This window comes from Pseudophryne corroboree, chromosome 11 (assembly GCF_028390025.1).
Source record: "Pseudophryne corroboree isolate aPseCor3 chromosome 11, aPseCor3.hap2, whole genome shotgun sequence".
Classification (NCBI taxonomy): domain Eukaryota; kingdom Metazoa; phylum Chordata; class Amphibia; order Anura; family Myobatrachidae; genus Pseudophryne; species Pseudophryne corroboree.
The window spans coordinates 327,188,572-327,203,909 of record NC_086454.1 but is presented as its reverse complement, the minus strand read 5'-3'; the positions used below and the strand labels follow the sequence as shown (position 1 = coordinate 327,203,909).

General features: G+C 47.5%; 1 protein-coding gene across 2 annotated transcripts in view; it reads left to right on the top strand.

The window, feature by feature from the left end:
* SMPD3 (sphingomyelin phosphodiesterase 3) overlaps positions 1–15,338 on the top strand; it is a 281,171-nt gene that overhangs the window by 164,855 nt on the left and 100,978 nt on the right. The window contains exon 3 of one of the 2 annotated variants that reach the window (XM_063945732.1): positions 11,344–11,430. The exons of the other annotated variant lie outside the window; for it this stretch is intronic. The gene's annotated coding sequence lies outside the window, so the exon portion shown is untranslated. The remainder of the gene's footprint in view (positions 1–11,343; positions 11,431–15,338) is intronic. 2 annotated transcript variants of the gene reach the window in all.

Here is a 15,338-nt window from a genome sequence, read left to right as displayed (position 1 = left end):
TTGAGATTTTGTGTTAGACCCAGCATTTGGTCCTCTGGTAAATACCGTTGAAAAAACTTGTTTAGTTTGTTTGCTGTGTCATTATCATTTTTGATTAAGACTCCCCTCTTGTCCTTTAAAGGGCCTATACTCTCCTTCATTAGTCTCTTGCTGTTGATGTACTTAAGAAAAAAATATTGGGATTCGCTTTGCTTTCCTTTGCTACTAGTTTTTCAGTTTCTTCTTTAGCCGCTCTTATTCCTTTTTGCATATTTTGTTACAGTCCTTATAGTGCTGGAATGACTACGCATCCCCCTCAGATTTGTATTTTTGAAATGCTAAATTTTTTTGTCCATTAATTCCTTTATATTTTTGTTAAACCACATTGGTTTGGGATTTTCATTCCTTTTTTTACTGCTGGTGGGAATAAATGTACAAGTATTATTAATTAGCAGTGATTTGAATACATCCCATTTCTCTGTAGTTTTTTTTCCTTGAAACAGAATTTCCCATTCAATGTCCCGTAACGCTTCCTTCATCATGTCAAAGTTGGCTTTGCTAAAGTTTAGAGTCCTAGTTGAGCCAGTATAGGATTGCTTATGAAAACTGATATTGAATGTGACCATTAGTCAGATTGCTTAGAATTTAAGCACACATCTCTATGTGTGTACCCCCCTTTAGTTTCTGATTGTTACGTTCCTGGTGCTCAGAACTAGAGAGATGTTGCGTAGTGAGTCCAGAGCACCAGGACGTGACGCTGAAATAAGGTGTGGTAGGGAAATAGCCCCTAGCACCCTACCTCCATTGTCTCACCCGTGTGGTCAGTTCACGCCTGAGTGACTATGGTCTCTTGGGCCCACGGCAGCCGCGTTTAAAGGGCGGATTATGGGGGTCATTCCGAGTTGTTCGCTCATTATTTTTTTCTCGCAACGGAGCGATTAGTCGCTAATGCGCATGCGCAATGTCCGCAGTGCGACTGCGCCAAGTAAATTTGCTATGCAGTTAGGTATTTTACTCACGGCATTACGAGGTTTTTTCTTCGCTCTGGTGATCGTAATTTGATTGACAGGAAGTGGGTGTTCCTGGGCGGAAACTGGCCGTTTTATGGGTGTGTGCGAAAAAACGCTACCGTTTCTGGGAAAAACGCGGGAGTGGCTGGAGAAACGGAGGAGTGTCTGGGCGAACGCTGGGTGTGTTTGTGACGTCAAACCAGGAACGACACTGACTGAACTGATCGCAGATGCCGAGTAAGTCTGAAGCTACTCAGAAACTGCTAAGAAGTGTCTATTCGCAATTCTGCTAATCTTTCGTCCGCAATTTTGATAAGCTAAGATACACTCCCAGTAGGCGGCGGCTTAGCGTGTGCAAAGCTGCTAAAAGCAGCTTGCGAGCGAACAACTCGGAATGACCCCCTAGGTCTGCCCAACTCCGATGCCCCCAGGTCTTAGAGTGAGGCAAGGTGTGAACCGAGACAGGATAATAACAAGGGGACCTCTAACTTAAGCAAACAAAAGGCTAGGGGCTACTAACAACCCTAAAACTAAATGTATGTGCGGCACGCCGCCAAAGGAAAAGAACAACAAAAGATACCACTGTCCACCCCCCCACACGGCACCGTCGTGTACCGGGGAGGACAGTGAAAAGCGGAAACCTCCGCAAAACCACCAGTACAAAATAAACGCAAAGACTAAGCGGCCTAGGCCGCAACACGCGGCAGAAGCCGCTACTCACGAAACCGGGAGAGAACCCCAATAAGCGAGAACCCCCAGATGACTGCAACAGTTTCACTTGGACTGGAAGGATTCCCAGGACCCAGGACTCAGGAGCACAGGGAGCAGGATCGACCAGATACAGCTGACCAGAAACAAACGTTGCAAGGCAGGAACAGCATACAGGAAGCTATCACCGGCGAGGCTGCAGTGTGCTGGCTCCCATAAAAAGACCCTGCTGGCCAATGACAGGAGGGCCAGCAAGACCAGCCCCCAGACCCTAATTACTAGTTGCCGTGCAGCTGCCCTGCTGCACGAACAACTAATCAATTTTATCTGGCAACGGGGAATGCGGTCCGCCAATGGCGTCCCCGTTGCCATGGACCCAGCGGCTGTGAACGCCCGGCGTCCTAGCGTTGCCAGGGATCCGGCGGCTACAGTACGCACGGCGTCCTGGCGTTGCTAGGCGCCGGGCAGGGAGGGAGGTGCGGCGGCCGTGAGCGTCGCACAGAAGCAGACCGTGCGGCGCCGCGGACCGCGGCACCTAACACTGATTGCCTGGATCTTGGAATGTTGGGGCTATGTTTGGTAAAGTTATGGGTATATGAAATATGGAAAACCTAGCAATGATTGAGCAATTAGGCATCCCCTCTCCAAACCAGCCACAACATTATATTAGTAGCTCCCACATTTAGGGGCATCACAAGCCGCATCTCATATGCGGATGCGGTGTGATAAATTTGCTCCAATCCGCAAGGTGATCATTTAAATACATTGCAGGAATGTATCAAGTGTCGCATGCAGGGACAGAGCTTGCGAGAGAGCTCTGTCCCTACGAATCTGCCTTCCCCAATTGTACCGTGCATACACCAGCACTGGGTACCCTGCGACACCCCCCCCACCACCACCCCACCCACACACGCACTGCTTATACTTACCAGGTAATCAGTGAGTCAGTCCTCTAGTCAGCTGATCACCTAGCTCCTGGTCTGTAAACCAGCATCCCACTTTACAGCATAAGAGATGCTGGTGTACAGCACAGCTGATCAGTGTCACAGAGAAAGAGTCCGGTGATCAGCTGACTTGAGGAGTGAGCTTACCGATCACTGGGCTCCTTGGTGCAGGTGAGTATTTCTTTTCTTTTAATCTATTTATTTTTTATTATTATTATTATTATTATTATTATTATTTTATTTTTTTTATTTTTTTCAGTGAACAGCTTTGTGGTCTGTTAGACCAGAAAGCTGATCACATCTGCTGCCTCACAGCTCTACTCTGCCGGTCAGATCAGAGCAGGAGAAACTCGGGGAAAGCCTGTTAACGACATCTCCAGATAGCGTTGTTATTGCAAGGCTCCCCCCTTCAGTATTTTTTCACAATTACCCTTAGTAAATTAGGGCAGAACGCATTTCCCATTACAAGAATGAGAAATGTGATCTGTTTACTTAATTAAAGGGCTTGGAGTAGTTTTTCCCAAAAACTGCTCAAAAAGTCCTTGAATACATTCAGGTGATACTAAAGAAATGTGAAAAGGGTGGGACAGAATGAGATCTGTCAGTGCCAGCACAATTACACCTGGCTGTGGTGCAAGAATGACCAGAACTTGTGCTAATGATGGGGTCATTGTCCCCCTTTGTTGCGCTGCTGAGGGAGAACTAATGTTTTTATAAGTCCTCTGTTGTATTTCAGATTTAGGATATCCTTATGTCCTTTACATTTTTTTTTTTTAAATTGAGTATCTTTTATTAATGTTTATAAAACCGAACACATGACTATACTGTACAGGGGGGGCATAGAGTAAAGAAGAAAGGAAAGGCACCCATTGCACCCAAGCGATATATCGGACATGGAGGCTGTGGGTCAATTTAAACCGTTCGCCGGGCACTTTAGATTATCAGGATTTTTTCTACCGAAACCAGATACAGATGAATTTAGACTCATGTTCATTACATGTTTAGATCCTCCCCTTTATTAGGGGTGGGTAGGATATGCGGTCGGGATGCCGGTGGTCAGAATACCAACCGCGGCATCCCCATTGTCTCAATGCCGATAGGGGAAGCTAAGTATACTTACCTTCCCCTAATGGCCCCCTAACCCTCCCTACCTGCAGCCTAAACCTAACCCTCCCTCCCCCACAGCCTAACCCTAACACTTCGTGGTGGCACCTGAACCTAACCCCCCTACCCGCAGCCTAAACCTATCCCTCACACACACACACACACACACACACACACACCCATCCACAGCCTAATCCTCTGGGTGGGTGCCTAACCCTAACCCCATTTACACAGCCTAAACCTAACCCCCCCAGGCTGCAGCCTAATCCTATACAGCCTAACCCTAACCCTCCCCTCCGCTGCCTAAACCTAACCTCCTGTGGCTTGCTCTGTCCTTGTGGTTGGGATTCCGGCGCCGGCCTTGTGTCCCTATTCGGGATGCAGGTGTCGGCATTCCGAGTAGTATCGGCATCCCGGCGTCGGTATTTCCACTGCCGGTATCCTGACCGCCGGGATTTTAGCCGGATCCCCTTTTAGTAATGTAATTCTTCCTCTAGTGCTAGTCTCCAGTATTGGTGTATTTACTTTTGCTTCTATTTCCCTTCCAACATAGAATAGTGTTACCCTGTTACCTTACATAAAACGTCATTTATTTTATTGTTTCAGTGATAATCCCCGTTTTGGCTTCTCTGCTCTATGCTACACATGGCGGCCTCTAGTTTGCCGTGGTACGTTAGGTGCTATTCCCTATGCACCAGTTCATTAGCCCTTCCTTGCACAAGTTATTTATGACCTTCTGCAATATGGCTTCCAGAACTAAGTAGCAGAAAATCAGTGTTATAGCTGCGTAATAGTAGATAGGCCTGTTAGAAACGTAATCCATTGCCCAGACCTGTGACGAGCAGAGAGTTAGTAATGTATGTGCTGTTGTTAAGCAATTTCCATCTGACTGATCAATATGAACATGTAAGTGATCTTCAGTAAACAGATGTCCATTACTCATCTGCACTACGGTCGGAAAGTGGAATCAATAGCGCAGTAACTGCATGTTTCTATACTCGTACCAGTGCTTATCACTACAACAGGACAGGGGGATTACCCTACGGAGAATAACAGCAATTAGCTCTTAGATCACAGGCAGACATGAGTTGTTGATAAATATATAAGCCGTCCATTGATTTTATTAACGGCCTCGCCGTCCACCCCCCTACCTTCTTTTCTCCCCAATAAACACGCGGACAACTGAATTGCGATTTAAAAGGTCACAGCCAAATTTATTGATTGGATTAGAATTGGTACTCTATAAGTGGGTGGCGAGAAAGCAGTGCATACCCCCGGCTACAGCCTCCATATTAATTTCTCCTCAATTAAACAACGGGGCGGAACCTAAGTCCCGCCCTTGCGCAAGTTAGCTGAGCGGTACCACTTCCCCTCATCGGCATAGCACCGGTCCACCCTTAAGATGACGACCGTGTCGGCCCTTGAGGCCACGACAAATTCGCCGAGTATCTGGGGAAGTGCCGGCCAACCGACGTTGCGCTACTACAGACCGCCGAGGAGCACTGCTTGCCGCGCCTGCTGGACCTCTTTTGCCAGACCATAATTAAAGACCGAATTGGCCTGACGTTGCCACCACCGGACGTAAACTTCAATTCAAATTCCAGTTACCTCACCTTCGCCCTGGTGATAGCGAAAACTCTGGATTGCCTGTCGGTGCCACCACCGAAATTAAAAAATGTTCAATTCCTAAATACCAGGGCCAAATTGCCCTACCAACTGGGCGGGAGGGTGGGTGCCTTCTTGTATCCTTGATCAGCCTGAAAGAGGGAGCCTGCCTGGCACTCCTGCTCTTTTGTACCTCCCAGGTAACTCTCCTCCCCCTCTTACCTATAGGATGCTGCTATGCTACCTGCTCTATCCCCCCCCCCCCCTCCCCTCCCCTCCCCTTTTCTCTCCTTCCTTGCCCTAGGCTCCTTCTTTAAAAAACCCAGGACGCTTATTTATTCTCGGGCCTAGTTTGTCCCTCGAATTCTTTAAGCCGTCCATTGATTTTATTAACGGCCTCGCCGTCCACCCCCCTACCTTCTTTTCTCCCCAATAAACACGCGGACAACTGAATTGCGATTTAAAAGGTCACAGCCAAATTTATTGATTGGATTAGAATTGGTACTCTATAAGTGGGTGGCGAGAAAGCAGTGCATACCCCCGGCTACAGCCTCCATATTAATTTCTCCTCAATTAAACAACGGGGCGGAACCTAAGTCCCGCCCTTGCGCAAGTTAGCTGAGCGGTACCACTTCCCCTCATCGGCATAGCACCGGTCCACCCTTAAGATGACGACCGTGTCGGCCCTTGAGGCCACGACAAATTCGCCGAGTATCTGGGGAAGTGCCGGCCAACCGACGTTGCGCTACTACAGACCGCCGAGGAGCACTGCTTGCCGCCATAGCCTGGTTCCTAGAACCCAGGCCCGCCACCCCCTGCTACCTCATGCCTTCCACTGACGCTTTCTGCTATGTTGCCCAAGAATATAGCTAAACCTTCCTCTGTCAGGTGTACCCCGCCTTGCCTGAATAGTCCCTCCTCTCCGAACCTCAACAACGGGTGCCTGGCGATCGTATCGCCTTCTCCCGTTAAGAGACGGGCTACCGCCCTGTTCACCTTTCTTCTGACCCTTTGTAACCCCGTGCCCCCCTGTGCCCTTGGGACTATCTCGGACCATGTGATCCGTGTATTAGGCCACCGGCCCTTCAACCCTTGTATGCCGGCTTGAATTGCCGTAATCGGCTCGCTCCCCTAGCTTTTTCCTAGATCGCTGCCCCCTAGACCTTTTGCCCTCCTGAAAAGTAGAATTACACATAACCGTTACCCCCTGTTGTATGCGGACCTATGGTGCGAACTTTCGCGCGACCCATATGAAGGTGAAAACCACAAAACCTCTTTTTGTTTGAGGGCAAAATTGGAAAAAGTCCTTCATTCCCCCATTTATGGCGGGCAGCTTAAGGCCTTGGGTTTCGCGAAAGACGCCGAGCTGCCTTCTAGTCTTGCTTTTCCGCGCGTAAGTGTACCTTGTACGCTCCTGATTTCCCCCTGGCCAGATTTTTGGTCTCGCCCGCTGGCAACCCCTTACGTGCCACTACTGCCATGTCTTGTCAGTTGATAATTACACTTTCAAATGGCCTGACGATGCCTCCACCGAAAAAAAAAAAAAAAAAAAAAAAAAAAAAACAATTTCTACATCCTAACGGTGCCAATAAAAAATTTCTACATCCTAACGGTGCCGAAATTAAAAACACAACAATTCTACATCCTAACGGGTTCAATCCGGTTAGGTATACTCATCATATAGCGCCCTATGATCTATACCTAGCAACTGACATATGACATAAGACACCCGAGAGTGCATACAAACTCCACAAAGAATGCTCTTAACTGGATTGAACCCATGACCTAAGCACTGTGAGGCCGTAATACTACCCATTGCCACATACTGGTGCGTTTACGCTGACTTGATATTCATGCCTTGCGCCAGACTATAGTTGTCCTACGTTATCCCGTCTACCGCTAAGGCACATGCAGCCTTGACCCCTACTTTATGCAGAGATGAGGTATTATTCAGCCCTTAAACCTTCGCTTTGCGCCTGGACCTTTTGCTTTCCTTTTCCTTCTGTCCTGTCTACCTTATTATGATACCATAAGTGACCATCATATTGCACGTTCACTAAAGTAGCTTTGATGGGTTTTTACTGTGATCGCTACCGCTACTTGTTGCATTTTGTATGACCGTTCGGTTCTGGAACAAACTTATTCAGCGCTTAAAGGCATAGCTAGTAAATGTAATATGAATTAAGAACTGGGATTGAACCCATGACCTCAGCGCTGTGAGGCCGTAATGCTAACCATTGCCCCATAAATGGTGCGTTTCTGCTATTCTGCTACCTAAGTGAACATAATACTGCGTATTCCCCAAAGCCGCTTTGATGGTTTTTCTATTGAGATCGCTATCGCTACTTGCTTTGTCTCCCAGGCCTGCCTTTTGTATGACACTCAGGTTATATAACAAGCGGTTATCATTATAACTATATACCACATAATACAATGCCAGGGGATTAAACCATGCGTTTAGCACAGTGGAAGTTGTACTGCGTAGCGCTGGGCTGTACCGCGCTATGCAAATCGTGGTCTGTCTATTTTTTATTTATTTTTATTTATTCATTATTATTATTATTATTATTATTATTTTTGGTTTTTGTTACTGCCTCGTTATGCTCTGTGTACCCATGCATTTTTCTAATGTATGGACTGTGCAAGGCATTGCAAATCGCCTGTGACGCCTTCCTACTAACTGCAATACAATAATAATGGAGCTAAGGCCACGGGTAATACTGAAAAAATTTGCTAGTATGAACGTTATGGTGCGTGACTGTCCCCCACTGATCTGTATTATACTGTTCTTATATACCTACTATCAATGCAATAGTACATGCTCACGGCAATGCGATGACTGTTCTGCCTTATATTATATAATTCATCGCTATTCCCCTCTATAATGTGCAAAATACCCCCCGGCCGTTCGATCCGGTATTAAGCTTTATATTAGCCCGCTAGTATACCTATGATGCTGAAATATGCTCTTGCCGCCATGCCCTCAGTAATCATTACGCTGTATACCTAGTACGACCCGTACCCTGTAATATACCCATGCGGCAATGACATCGCTGATTTGCTTTATCTCGTATACTTCCCCTTTCACACTGCCGCCCGTACCCGGTATTTTGCCATTTTAACTGGCTTCCTAAACGGGTCAAAACTGCGATGTGAAAAGGGGTCCCCTTCAATTTACCGCTTTCAACTACAGGTATTTTGAACGGTAAAAGAAGGGTCCTCCCCGTTTCAGTCCCATTTCGCTGTGCAGTGTGAAAGGGTCTGAAACGGTATTTGCAAGCCCCAGCAGGTCATAGGCTGTCTCCATGTGTGATGTCAGAAGCCACAACCAGGAAACAGCTTGGAAAACACCGGAGACCCATGTGAGAGTGGCTTTATAAACTTTTATACTGCAAAGCCACTATAAAATGTCTCATTGGAGTGATGAAGAGGTGAGGGAGCTGCTTTAGGATCAGAGGGGATGAGGAAATCTGCAGACAAATTACTGGGACAGTCAAGAATACCCTCATATATAAAAACATAGCAAAATGCTTCAAGCTGCTGGGTTCCATCGTACTACTATCCAAATTTATTAATAATTAATTAATTAATACTTATTAATAATGTGTGGTTAGAAAAGTCCATTTATAGCGACAACCACTGTTTTCTATGGGTGAAACGGGTTCAGTGTGAAAGGTACCAAAAAAAAATTAATGAAATGGTAATATACTGGTTACAACATGAGATGTGAAAGGGGTTTAACTGCTCAAACCCGTTTTAAGAACCGTTTCAAATACCGTTTCAAAAGCAGGTTTTGCGATGTGAGCAGCATTGCTAGTACCTATTCTACCCTGCAATATATACACGCCGTTGCACTTCTGCGATCCTTGCATCACTCGCATATTATAACCTTATCATACTTTATACGCTGTAATTTAATACTGACTGCAATGTAACCACTGACCCATGTTATACTGTCTACTATGACACTATTACACACTATGCGCTGCCATAACCCCCACAACCCTGTAATTCTACCCAGCCCCCCACTGCCCTTTTATTTCCTTTATTTATGTATTTTTATTTTTACACCCCCTCCCTCGTATACCTTACACTGGTCACCCTGCTGGGAGGGGTTATGTGCAGGGGAGAAGATGAAAGGGAACCACCACCATTGTTGGAGGAGGGGAGATAAGATAACCCCCAGCCAGATAGCGTCTGCTGGACATGCTATCAGTAATTAAGAAGGGGGGAAGCTATTGTATTACTGTGAGAGCAAAGATTTTATGCGGGAAGCCTTAGCAACGGGGAAAGGGGGGGGGGGGGGGTTGCTTAGATGTGGTGTTTGCTATCCCTGCAGCAGCTGAATGTCCCATGCGTTTGTCTTTTAAAACCAACTCCAAGGCTGGAGTGATTATCTTATGTTTTCTTACCAGACAGTCGCTTTAACCCACTAAGCCATAGCGCAGAAGCCATACCCCTAGCCTGTAAATACATGATACTTATCTGGGTGGTCCCTCTGCGTGCCTCCTAAGGAATCATTAGATTGCAAAGTTTCGCGTGGGCTCCCCCTGAAGCTAAGCCGTAGGGAGAAGCGAGACGAGTAGCCTGATCATCTGTAAGTAAGTACAGTAAGTGAGAGGGAAAAGTACCATATTACAAAGTAACATGACCGAAAAGGGAACATTCATGGAAATAATTAATTAACTAACAACCCAATAACTTGAATTAATAAATAGGCTGGCTGATTGATATGGGTATTGGTACTGGCTAGCGCCCGTGCAGCCTGGCGGATATGGCGGGGCTGATACCCGGTGGAGTGGGCTGCGGCGGGCCAGCAGCTTGCCCACTGCGGATAATGGGCTGTGGGGAAGTGCTGTCCCGCATGCCACCCGAGGGGGGGGGGGGGGGGGAGCGCTGCAAGCTGCTGCCCCCATCCCACTTGCTCTGGCTGTGCAAAATGAGTGTTTAGCAACTATTTTTCTATATAAACATTACTCAATTACCGACATAGGAGTATACACAGATAAAATGTAAGCTAACATGGTGCTGTTATAAAGAATGAGAAACTGTGACCTGTAAAATGTGGATTACTCCAAATGATCTTTACATTTTTGAAATCTTACTTTCCTATAATGTTATATTTTCATGTTATATTTTTATTGTATCATATTTACTTACCACTTTGCTCTTATTATTTTTATTGTATCATATTTATTTACCACTTTGTTCTTATTTTGATTAAAGATTTAGAACACATTCTGCTGTACCGTTTACCTTTAATTTTTAGTTAAAAACATGAAAATACTAATAAAAGTATTTTAAAAAGGAAAGCATGTTAAGTTTCTTAGTGAGAAGTAGAGTATTCCACCCACAGCAATCACGGGCTCCTGCGGTGGTGTCTGTCCCGCCGGAGCCGCTATCTGTGCCTGCTGTCGCTGCTGGGCGCGTACCTGCGTGTGTCGGTACGCGCCGCTACTGTGCAGCGTCGCTGGGGGTGTGAGTGCGGGCTCTGGCGGCGGCCTGTTAAGTTTCTTAGGACCTGACCCGCCGTAGACGGGGATTGTAGCTGCTGCTGTGGCTGGGCGGCGCCGAGCGTGACGCGATCGCTCGGCGCCGGAAGGAGGGGGGGGGGTGCGGCCTGCGGCTGGCTACGGGCTGGCTCGCCGGAGCCTGCTTCCGGGCCGCCGCGCGCCAGCCACGTGCGTAGGGGTGACGCGGTCGGCGGTCTCGCCGATCCCGTCCGGGGCCCTCGGGAGTGAGCAGCGTGCTGTGAACCGTGCGCTGCCTGGTCCGCCTGGATGAGGCGCCGGGGGGCGGGGGCATTCCTCCTGGGTCTGGGCATTCTGGTGTGCGGGCGCTAGATGACTGGGCTGCGTTTGGTGCAGTGAGTATATTTTGTGGTGAACTGTAAGGAGGGGGGTCTAGATTTTGGGCTGCAGTGTGTGTATAACTGAAGTGTATGAGAGGGGGCTTATAATAAAATTGTACTTATTCCTTTCCCTTGATTCCAGGAGCTGTGAGGTGGGTGCCTTCTTGTATCCTTGATCAGCCTGAAAGAGGGAGCCTGCCTGGCACTCCTGCTCTTTTGTACCTCCCAGGTAACTCTCCTCCCCCTCTTACCTATAGGATGCTGCTATGCTACCTGCTCTATCCCCCCCCCCCCCCTCCCCTCCCCTCCCCTTTTCTCTCCTTCCTTGCCCTAGGCTCCTTCTTTAAAAAACCCAGGACGCTTATTTATTCTCGGGCCTAGTTTGTCCCTCGAATTCTTTTACCAGAGTTTGCTGCTACTTCCGAAGACCAGGTGACCATAACGGGGGTCATTCCGAGTTGATCGCTCGCTAGCTACTTTTAGCAGCTGTGCAAACGCATTGTCGCCGCCCACCGGGGAGTGTATTTTCGCTTTGCAGAAGTGCGAACGCTTGTGCAGCAGAGCGCCTGCAAAATCTTTTTGTACAAAACAAGACCAGCCCTGTAGTTACTCTTCGTGTGCGTTGATTCTAACGATGGTGGGACGGCTTTTGACATCACACACCCGCCCAGCGTTCGCCCAGCCACGCCTGCGTTTTTCTAAGCACTCCCTGAAAACGGTCAGTTGACACCCAGAAACGCCCCCTTCCTGTCAATCTTCCTGCGTTGTGCCGTGCGACTGAAAGCTTCGCTAGAAACTGTGCAAAACCGCAAAGGACTTTGTACCCGTACGCCGCGCTTGCGCATTGCGGTGCATACGCATGCGCAGAAATGCCGATTTTGAGCCTGATCGCTACGCTGCGAACAACGGCAGCTAGCTATCAACTCGGAATGACCCCCTATGTCCCTTTAATCTGGGACACCTATGATTTACTAGTGATGTGCACCGGAAATTTTTCGGGTTTTGTGTTTTGGTTTTGGATTCGGTTCCGCGGCCGTGTTTTGGATTCGTACGCGTTTTGGCAAAACCTCCATGAAAATTTTTTGTCGGATTCGGGTGTATTTTGGATTCTGTTTTTTTTTTACAAAAAACCCTCAAAAACAGCTTAAATCATAGAATTTGGGGGTCATTTTGATCCCATAGTATTATTAACCTCAATAACCATAATTTTCACTCATTTCTAGTCTATTCTGAACACCTCACACCTCACAATATTATTTTTAGTCCTAAAATCTGCACCAAGGTCGCTGGATGGCTAAGCTAAGCGACCCAAGTGGCCGACACAAACACCAGGCCCATCTAGGAGTGGCACTGCAGTGTCAGACAGGATGGCAGATTAAAAAAATTGTCCCCAAACAGCACATGATGCAAAGAAAAAAAGAGGTGCACCATGGTCGCTGGATGGCTAAGCTAAGCGACACAAGTGGCCGACACAAACACCTGGCCCATCTAGGAGTGGCACTGCAGTGTCAGACAGGATGGCAGATTTAAAAAATAGTCCCCAAACAGCACATGATGCAAAGAAAAAAAGAGGTGCAATGGGGTAGCTGTGTGACTAAGCTAAGCGACCCAAGTGGCCAACACAAACACCTGGCCCATCTAGGAGTGGCAATGCACTGTCCTACTACTATATATATACTGCGCACAACTTAAATGCACCACAGGTATGGATGGATAGTATACTTGACGACACAGAGGTAGCTAGAGCAGTGGCCTACTGTACCGTACTGCTATATATTATATACTTTTGGCAGTACGGATGGTGTAATGGTTAGCATTACTGTCTCACAGCACTGAGGTCATAGGTTCGATTCCCACCATGGCCCTAACTGTGCGGAGTTTGTATATTCTCCCCGTACTTGCGTAGGTTTCCTCCGGGTACTCCGGTTTCCTCCCACAATCCAAAAATATACTGGTAGGTTAATTGGCTCCCAACAAAAATTAACCCTAGCGTGAATGTGTCTGTGTGTACATGTGATAGGGAATATAGATTGTAAGCTCCACTGGGGCAGGGACTGATGTGAATGGGCAGATATTCTCTGGAAAGCGCTGCGGAATATGTGTGCGCTATATAAATAACTGGTAATTAATAAATAATATACTGATGGTCAGCAAACTGTGCAAAACTGAAATGCACCACCGGTATGGATGGATAGTATACTTGACGACACAGAGGTAGCTAGAGCAGTGGCCTACTGTACCGTACTGCTATATATTATATACTGATGGTCAGCAAACTGTGCAAAACTGAAATGCACCACAGGTATGGATGGATAGTATACTTGACGACACAGAGGTAGGTAGAGCAGTGGCCTACTATACCGTACTGCTATATATTATATACTGGTGGTCAGCAAACTGTGCAAAACTGAAATGCACCACAGGTATGGATGGATAGTATACTTGACGACACAGAGGTAGGTAGAGCATTGGCCTACTGTACCGAACTGCTATATATTATATACTGGTGGTCAGCAAACTGTGCAAAACTGAAATGCACCACAGGTATGGATGGATAGTATACTTGACGACACAGAGGTAGGTAGAGCAGTGGCCTACTGTACCGTACTGCTATATATTATATACTGGTGGTCAGCAAACTGTGCAAAACTGAAATGCACCACAGGTATGGATGGATAGTATACTTGACGACACAGAGGTAGGTAGAGCAGTGGCCTTCTGTACCGTACTGCTATATTTTATATACTGGTGGTCAGCAAAATTATGCACTGTACTCCTACTATATACTACAATGCAGCACAGATATGGAGCGTTTTTCAGGCAGAGAACGTATAATACTGGTGGTCACTGGTCAGCAAAACTCTGCACTGTACTCCTCCTATATAATACTGGTGGTCCCCAGTCCCCACAATAAAGCAGTGTGAGCACAGATATATGCAGCACACTGAGCACAGATATGGAGCGTTTTTCAGGAAGAGAACGTATAATACTGGTGGTCACTGGTCAGCAAAACTCTGCACTGTACTCCTCCTATATAATACTGCTGGTCCCCAGTCCCCACAATAAAGCAGTGTGAGCACAGATATATGCAGCACATTGAGCACAGATATGGAGCGTTTTTCAGGCAGAGAACGTATAATACTGGTGGTCACTGGTCAGCAAAACTCTGCACTGTACTCCTCCTATATAATACTGGTGGTCCCCAGTCCCCACAATAAAGCACACTGAGCACAGATATTTGCAGCACACTGAGCACAGATATGGAGCGTTTTTCAGGCAGAGAATGTAGATATTTGCAGCACACTGAGCACAGATATTTGCAGCACACTGAGCACAGATATTTGCAGCCCCCTGAACATAGAAACTGAGAGGACGCCAGCCACGTCCTCTCACGATCATTTCCAATGCACGAGTGAAAAATGGCGGCGACGCACGGCTCCTTATATAGAGTCCGAATCTCGCGAGAATCCGACAGCGGGATGATGACGTTCGGGCGCGCTCGGGTTAACCGAGCAATACAGGAGAATCCGTGTATGCCTCGGACCCGTGTAAAATGGGTGAAGTTCGGGGGGGTTCGGATTCCGAGGAACCGAACCCGCTCATCACTATGATTTACACAGGTTCTGTGGCTGGCTAAACTCTGGCCTGAATTTCACCTGGTTCTGTGGCTGGCTAAACTCTAGCCTGAATTTACACAGGTTCAGCCACAGAACCTGTGTAAATCATATGTGTCCCAGATTATAGTGATATTATGGTCACCCTAGAACCTCAGGGAGGGCGGGATGTACTAAGGGAAGAATGCTGTAAAACCCCCGTTTTCGGGGGTTTTACCGCATTTTCAAATGTACTAAGACCCGGCCGCCGGGTTTTCACCACCCAGGGTATCGCCATCTTTGGATGGCGATACCCGATAGAAGCCTACGGGCTTTTTAACGCCGGCCGCCGCAACCCGATGCCTTCGCTGCAGATGCCTCTCCCCCTGCATACCTTCCTCCAGGCATACTGGACCCGGAAGGTAATCTCCTCCTCCCCCTAGCAACGCAGCCTGAGGACCTTCCGGCTGCAGGAGGAAGGAGGAGGCGCCGGGGACAGCCTGCTGCTGCTTCCCGGCGTGCGGGGAGTGTGGAGACCCTTGGG